Raw genomic sequence first — 8,763 nt, forward strand, 5'->3', positions numbered from 1 at the left:
CTGAAAATCAGTCAGTGGTTCCTCAAACTATTTCATGTCAAGAACCTCCACACATTATCTGAAAATATGTTGTTCCTGGGACCCCCCAGAAGCAAAGATATGAGTTTAAAGTGTTTGCTGTGAAGGAATATATATTTCCATATTGCTATTACTAAATGTATGAAATCCAGATTTCCTTCTGAGGTTTTTGTTGTTTTTTGGTTCTTTTTTCCTTTTTTGTGTTTCTTTGTCTGTTCTTTTGCTTTCTTTCACTTGGATTAGCAAACGTATGTTGTGATATTTTATTTTAAATGGGGTAGTACACCTTTTTGGACCACTTTTAAAAATGTCCTTTTATGTACTGTACTACATTGTTTGTCAAAAGGACCGAAATAAACTAAACTAAATATATATTCAAAGACTAAAAAACTGCTAAAGTTTAAAATACTGCTTAAAGTGGTTAAAGCTAAGGTGATACACATGCATTCCAGGTCTTAATGGGTTACTTGACAATGTACTGTCCTACAGCCCAGAGGACACTACAGGGCTGTGAATCTTTTGCTACAGTAAATCATCATTTGATTCCAGTTCTTGGGGTCACGACTCACGATTCTATTAGAAAGTAATTATAATCTATAATTCAAAACATATATTTCTTTTAATTCACAATAGTCATATTGTTGTCATCTGGACTGAACAACCAAGTGAAAAAGCTTAAACTAAAAATAAATATATAATAGCCTACTATAGAGAAGGGTGGCTTGTACACATTCTTGGTTTTGATGGTTTCTTAGAATAGATCAGTGGTTCTCAACATTTCCCCAAAATAATCACATTTTAATTGGGGACCCCCCACCCTGATAAGCACTTGGAATGTATAAGATGAGGCATTAAAAAAAAATTGGCTCGATTCCACAGATAAATATTGGGAAAATAAATGAGCTAGCTAGATCGGCTATTTTCAAAATGTTTTCCTCTTTCTTATATTATTTGACAATTTGGCTAATGTTTACATCACTCTAACACAAACACATCCCGGTCTTACAAGCCTCGGCTACTGCGATTTTCTCTCACACAAATTCAAACCATTCGGGAGATAAGAGTTCAGCACCACAGTGCAGACGGGCCCACTTCAACTAATGAACTAAAATGTTTATAAGAATTGGCACATCCGGCGGCCAAACTATTCCAAGTACAAGCATTATAAGGCCACGATTTATAAGCAGGTTAAGTGAACTTCAATGAATAACATCACATTGCAGGCAGTGACAGTAACAGCTGTACTGTATAGCCTATTAGCCTTCTGTACCTGTTAATGATGTTTCTTTTGTTTTTTTCTACTCACCTAAGGCTGTGGAGGTTCCATGTTTAACGTACTTCCAAAGTGTGCACATTGTTTAAGTCACAGATGCATGGTTTTCATATCGTAAATATATGAACGTTGGCTAAAAGCTTTAGTCCACGTGGGTTCTTGTTTACTACTTGGTAGGACAGGTGGATAACCTGTTTCCAGTGTCCCATGAGCCTTTGCGTGAAATGTGGCCATCACTTCCTCTTGGCTGTAGCCAAAGATTGTTAATTTAGGAAGATAGTCCATCCTGATTTGAGCCACTAGAGGCGACATGGTACACAAATCCTACAAATGGTCTCCTAAAAAGGCGTCCACCTACTTCATGCAGATGGACTGCTGTGCAACGGAGATGGCATGTCTTGCTATTACCATCTTGGTTGTTGTTGTTGGCCAGTGTTGCCATATTTTGCAAACAGAAACAAGCGGCCAGGTCTATGAAAACAAGAACAAAAGAAGCACTGTGTTTTACCACTTTACATCGACCATTTGGAAATCGCAGATCTACAAGCTCACAGCAACACGTTGTGAAGTTTTAGATCTGTTATTTTATAAACAAATATTGAGAATAAATTGTTTGGTACAAAATATTTTCAGATTGAGGTGGACAATTACATATTAATCTGGGGGTCTTTGACGTGAAAGAATGTGTGCCCTTGGATATGATTGAAGAATCCACAATAATGTTGTACTGTGATTCAGAATCATTGATAATAAGCAACATTAAATTGACACAGAATTGTACTGTGTGTGTGTGTGTGTGTGTGTGTGTGTGTGTGTGTGTGTGTGTGTGTGTACGGTACTACATAGAGCAGATAGATGTAATTCTTATGGAAAAGCTAGATTTATGTTTTCACGAGGTCAAAAATGACAATCTCACTAATGACCCAATCAAGACGTTCAAATGTAGGCTACACGTCTCATCTCCAGTTTAATCACATGAACTTTGCGGCGCAATATCTTGCACACATTTTCACGATCATTGTTTTATTGGTATCTTTTTTTAATGACATAAAATAGTAGCTATGAAAGTTGTGTTGTTGTTGTGGCGCATCGTGAGCTCAGAGATCCGCTAGTTCGGGGTAAGACAAAGTATAGGCTTGGGCACTTAATCAACCTTCATCGATTTATCTAGTGCAGGATTTTGTTGTTGCTTTCAGAGGCAGCTGTAGCTGCTGTACTTGTTCTCCACTCCTCTCACGAGCCCATGTGTCTCCGACTCAGCGAGATAGATGATGCGCGGACTCGTGTGCGTGTGTGTTGTGTGTGCGTGTGTGTGTGTGGTGGATGTATTTCTGAAGTGTCCCTTAGCTTAAGTGCTGCTGTATCCGTGAAAGGTGTCATTGGTGTCCCTTTAAGAGAGAGAGAGAGCATTACCTCATCAGGGCCTGTGTGAGAGGCTCGCTCTCTCTCTCTCTCTCTCTCTCTCTCTCTCTCATTCCTTTATGTCCCTGTGCGTAGGCTTCATTAGCTCTGCAGAAAGGGACAGTCCCCTCAATAGACCCATAGACCTGTCTCAACTGGCACGGACGCCGCCTCTGTGGGAAGACAGGGTCCGTGCGTGCGTCCGTGCATTCCGCGCACGCACGTGTGTGTGTGTGACTGTGTGTGTGTGTGTGTTCCCACACCTTTCACAGGCCATCAGGCCTCATAGTCTCTTACTCATGCCTAAAGGAAAACCCAGCCGTTGAGACTGCGTATCTCTCTCTCTCTCCCCTCTCTCCGTCTCTCTTTGTGTCCCCTATTCTATCCTTCTCCCTTGCATGTGTTCCATTTTATCCTCCATTTCCCTCTTATAGAGGCATTGGTCTCTCAGATCTCTTACAGATTTGGACGTTTCAGCTCTCTGCAACAGATTTGGCTGTTTTTAGGTGTTATCTGCATGGCTGGTGAAGCTGTGTTTCACTGGTTTAGTCTTAACTATGTCTAATTCGACCACCTGGGGCAAAGGAGGCTCTTTAAATGTTGTTTTATGGAGCGAATAATTGAATGGAATTGAACTGTCTGTCATTACTGAGGAGCAAATAACACTGCTGACTGGCATAAAGAACGATTCATACCTTGTCGTATGCCGATGTTGCGTGCTGAAAGTAGCAGATCTGTAAGCTCATGCACATCATGTTGCAGTGAGCTTGCAGATCTGCTACTCTCAGATATTAGTAAATGGCGTGAACCCTAGTCAACAAACAACAGCGTAAATAGTCACATAAGTAGAAGGCAAAGAAAATACTTTAATGTTTCAAATAAACTATGATACCAGGTAAACAATGAACCTGTAGCATCTGGCCAAAACAAATAATCTACTTCTGTGCAGCTTTCTTTTCTGCACACTGTCAATATGCACCAAGCTATTGACGATATTCAGACCGCGGCCATCTTGCCAGTAAGGTGCTAACTAGTGCAACTTCCCATAGACATGCAGCCCATTCATCCAAACAGAAAGGTCCTATCTAATTGTATTAAACGACGTCAAACTCACCAACATTGCAGCTGTATGGAAAGCTTGAATTATCCTCTTTCAATCTGTAATGTTTTTGTTTAATAAAAATCCACTGTAGACATGTTATTATGAGCTACTTCCTGTCAAGAAATACAAAAGTAGTGGAGTTTGGAAGCACTCGTTTTTAGTAAAGCAACATCCTGCATTATGTGCAAATTCAAAACAGGTGGTACGCAGGGCTGTTGAGTGATATCCAACGAGCATTCCCAAACTCTGACAAAAATAACCTGCACGGAATTTCTTGAAATGAAGTAGCTCATAACATGTTTACTGTGTATTTTTATGAAACTAAAACTTTACAGATTGAAAGAGGATAATTCAAGCTTTTTTTTTTTTCTTTTAAGCATTTGAGAATATAGAATAGAAACACTGTGAAGGTGGGGTGGAGAAGGGAGATCATCTCACCTAAGAAATAAAAAAATAACGGGGCACCCATTTTTCCCCAACAGGCACTGTCTGCAGACAGCTAAGTCGTGGGGTCCTTGTGTAGTAAGGGGGAGGAGCCATGTGTAGTGCTAGGTGCTTGTGGAGATGATTAGCATGCCCGCCCGCCTTCCATCCATCCATCCATCCATCCATCTCCGGCTCTGCTTATTGTTACGATGCTGCATTAATGATCCCACAATGCAGCAGCCTAGCTGTGGAACAGAACACATGCCACTGACACACACAAAAGACGATGGATGCATACACAGTGTCATTGTTATGTGTAAACCTTGCATGTCCAAAATCGTTACTATACTTATAAGCTCTTGTTTATACGTTTCATTTGTTGAATATTTATAAAGCCAAGGGACACATTAACCACTCTCACTTTCAAAATGTGTTCAGAAAAATAAATTAAAATGTAATTAAATAAACAGTTACAAGCTTATTGGGTTCGAGGCGCATCAGCTACTTTTGTGAGACACGATGAAGTAGGCAGTAGGGCATTCATTGACAAGAAAACCTAAAAAGTTGAAATATGGACACTGGTGTATGCATGAAGTTTTCCTTTGACGTGTTCATATCTTGGGTCTTTTCTCCTTGCTCTTCCTCTATCTCAGTGGTGTTCAACCTTGATGATACATTACATACAATACATACAATAACGTAACTCTTGAGAGTATTAGGCTGGAACGATGCTGCCAAATGTGCCGGGGACCAACAGGCAAAGACACAGAAACAGGAATAGGGGTAAAATGAAATGTATTCAATAAAGGTTTACATCTAGGGGAGGAGAACATGAGGAGAGATCCATGGTGACCTATAAAGGAGCCTGGAACAAAACAGAGAACAAAGTTAACTTGAAAAACGCACATCTACAATGTTGGAAACCACACAGTCTTCTACAGGCTGTTACACTGACCACAATAGTTAACTTTCAAGCGTTGGGCGGCAGTTCTCAGCAGCTTATATTGGCAGCCTCCCTTGATGACGATCTGGAGCAGCTGGGCTGATTGGGGTCAGCCACACCTGAGCTGGCTGCTGGGAGACGCCTGGCCGTTGACGGATATGATTGCACCCACATCTTTATAGCTTGTAAACCTGTGATGTGACAATAAATAAAGATTCTTCTGATTCTGTAGACACTAAAATACTGCCAATATGCTAACTCCCAAAGTAGAATTAGCACTCATTAGAAGTCATTATTACCCACAATACTGCATGGCCGAGCTGAATACACACCTCTGAACGTCACACAGAAACACACGCAGTATTGAATCACGTGTCCCTCTTGGTGTCCCACAGAAGCATAATAGTGCATCCCTTTTATTTGGATCTCTCGCCAATGTGGCATCCATCCTTTACCCGTATGATAATAAAACATCCAAAGATAATATGGGCTGTCTCGAATCCTGATAGCCACGTAGTTACAGTAGGGTGCATAGTATCATATACCATATTGATGCAAAATGCAATTCCCCGGTTCGATTCCCAGGACAATTTGCTGTACCTTGTCATTTTCCTATATAGGCTCACCGCAATCCCCAACAAGAAAGGGTTAAAAGTGCTTAAAATAGATAAGATTACATTAAACACTTACTGTCTGTATGCCCCATTCTATAATTCTGTTTTTGTAGGAGAAATCTAGTCCACATATAGTTAAGTCTAGTCTAACAGATATTTTCAGGCTGTTCAAATGCCGGCCGTTTAACGCGCACATACAACTGGCAGTTCCAAGTGCGTCTACTCTGCAGCACTGGCGGTGTGTCCTATGGATTTGTTTCTCTCCCTCTAGTCCAGGTCACCTCTCTGGGGTCTGGAAAACTGGAGTGAAACTGGAGTGAAGAAAACTTCATTATAGACCAGGGAGGAACGGGAGGCCTTGACTCAGAAATAGAAGCCTTGATGTTATGAGGGAGAGAGAGAGAGAGAGAGAGAGAGAGAGAGATAGAGGGATGGTTGATGGTGGAGATGACCTGGTTCGGGGTTCCGCAGGGATAGAAACACTTTCGCTTCCTGCAAAATGAGGTGGGATGAGCTTTTTTAATGCACATGCACATACTTTAGGTCCACGAGCGCATGCACACGCACAGGCACACACGTGTGCACACGTATACATGCACGCACACGTGCAGGCACGCACACGTACGCATGCAAGTCGCACGTACGCACACACACAGACACGCACACACATGCAGACATGCACAAACTGGTTCCTGCTAAGTGAGTCAGGACTAGATTCACAGATCTCTTGTTGAGACAGCAGAAAAGTCGGTGTCCCAGATTCAAAACAGACCTAGCTCCAACATGCAGCACCTAGCCGTTAGCAAAACTCTGATTCCAGCGTTTCCCTTTCATTCATGTTAGCATTTTGGCAGTGTTCAGGTTTTACTTAAGTAAAAATAGCAATGACAAAATTATAGACAGGCCATATCTCATCCCATAACCCTTATCCCTAAACTAATTTGCCTTTTAAAATAGTTCAAATAGCCTATGTACAAGCTCACAATGTCTCGATGTACAGTAGATCGGCTAGTTGAACTATTTTAAAATGTTTTTCAAAATAGTAAAAAATGGCAAATACGTTTACGGGATTAAGGGATAAGGGCGGCGCAAGATGGAGCTTAGAGGGCTTTTCGTCCATGCTAAACCCCTTATCCCTAAACTTCTTTGCCTTTTTTTTTTTTACTATTTTGACAAACATTTGTGAATAGTTCAAATAGCCAAATACAAGCTCGCCACGTGTCGATGTAGATTGGCTATTTTAGCTATTAAAAAATGTTTTTCCATATATGGAGCTGGCCTGTTCATCACAAATATGTCTCCATATATGGGCATAAAAGGGACACAGACAGATGGGTGGAGCGGGTACTCTGACGCGGGTACAACGGGTATTGCATAGCCGGGTGGGGCATGGATCTCAACCTCCATCGTTACCGACTCGGTGCTCTACAGCCGGGCAGCGGCCTAGTATAAATAGACTCTGTGCTCTACAGCCGGGCAGCGGCCTAGTATAAATAGACTCGGTGCTCTACAGCCGGGCAGCGGTCTAGTATAAATAGACTCGGTGCTCTACAGCCGGGCAGCGGTCTAGTATAAATAGACTCGGTGCTCTACAGCCGGGCAGCGGCCTAGTATAAATAGACTCAGTGCTCTACAGCCGGGCAGCGGTCTAGTATAAATAGACTCGGTGCTCTACAGCCGGGCAGCGGCCTAGTATAAATAGACTCAGTGCTCTACAGCCGGGCAGCGGCCTAGTATAAATAGACTCGGTGCTCTACAGCCGGGCAGAGGCCTAGTATAAATAGACTCGGTGCTCTACAGCCGGGCAGCGGTCTAGTATAAATAGACTCAGTGCTCTACAGCCGGGCAGCGGTCTAGTATAAATAGACTCGGTGCTCTACAGCCGGGCAGCGGCCTAGTATAAATAGACTCAGTGCTCTACAGCCGGGCAGCGGTCTAGTATAAATAGACTCAGTGCTCTACAGCCGGGCAGCGGCCTAGTATAAATAGACTCAGTGCTCTACAGCCGGGCAGAGGCCTAGTATAAATAGACTCGGTGCTCTACAGCCGGGCAGCGGTCTAGTATAAATAGACTCGGTGCTCTACAGCCGGGCAGCGGTCTAGTATAAATAGACTCGGTGCTCTACAGCCGGGCAGCGGTCTAGTATAAATAGACTCGGTGCTCTACAGCCGGGCAGCGGTCTAGTATAAATAGACTCAGTGCTCTACAGCCGGGCAGCGGCCTAGTATAAATAGACTCAGTGCTCTACAGCCGGGCAGCGGTCTAGTATAAATAGACTCGGTGCTCTACAGCCGGGCAGCGGCCTAGTATAAATAGACTCAGTGCTCTACAGCCGGGCAGCGGTCTAGTATAAATAGACTCGGTGCTCTACAGCCGGGCAGCGGCCTAGTATAAATAGACTCGGTGCTCTACAGCCGGGCAGCGGCCTAGTATAAATAGACTCGGTGCTCTACAGCCGGGCAGCGGCCTAGTATAAATAGACTCGGTGCTCTACAGCCGGGCAGCGGTCTAGTATAAATAGACTCGGTGCTCTACAGCTGGGCAGCGGTCTAGTATAAATAGACTCGGTGCTCTACAGCCGGGCAGCGGCCTAGTATAAATAGACTCGGTGCTCTACAGCCGGGCAGCGGCCTAGTATAAATAGACTCGGTGCTCTACAGCCGGGCAGCGGTCTAGTATAAATAGACTCGGTGCTCTACAGCCGGGCAGCGGCCTAGTATAAATAGACTCAGTGCTCTACAGCCGGGCAGCGGCCTAGTATAAATAGACTCAGTGCTCTACAGCCGGGCAGAGGCCTAGTATAAATAGACTCGGTGCTCTACAGCCGGGCAGCGGCCTAGTATAAATAGACTGGGTGCTCTACAGCCGGGCAGCGGCCTAGTATAAATAGACTCAGTGCTCTACAGCCGGGCAGCGGCCTAGTATAAATAGACTCGGTGCTCTACAGCCGGGCAGCGGTCTAGTATAAATAGTCAATACCTCAAA

This window comes from Protomyctophum parallelum, assembly GCF_964188405.1.
Source record: "Protomyctophum parallelum genome assembly, chromosome: 14".
Lineage (NCBI taxonomy): Eukaryota > Metazoa > Chordata > Actinopteri > Myctophiformes > Myctophidae > Protomyctophum > Protomyctophum parallelum.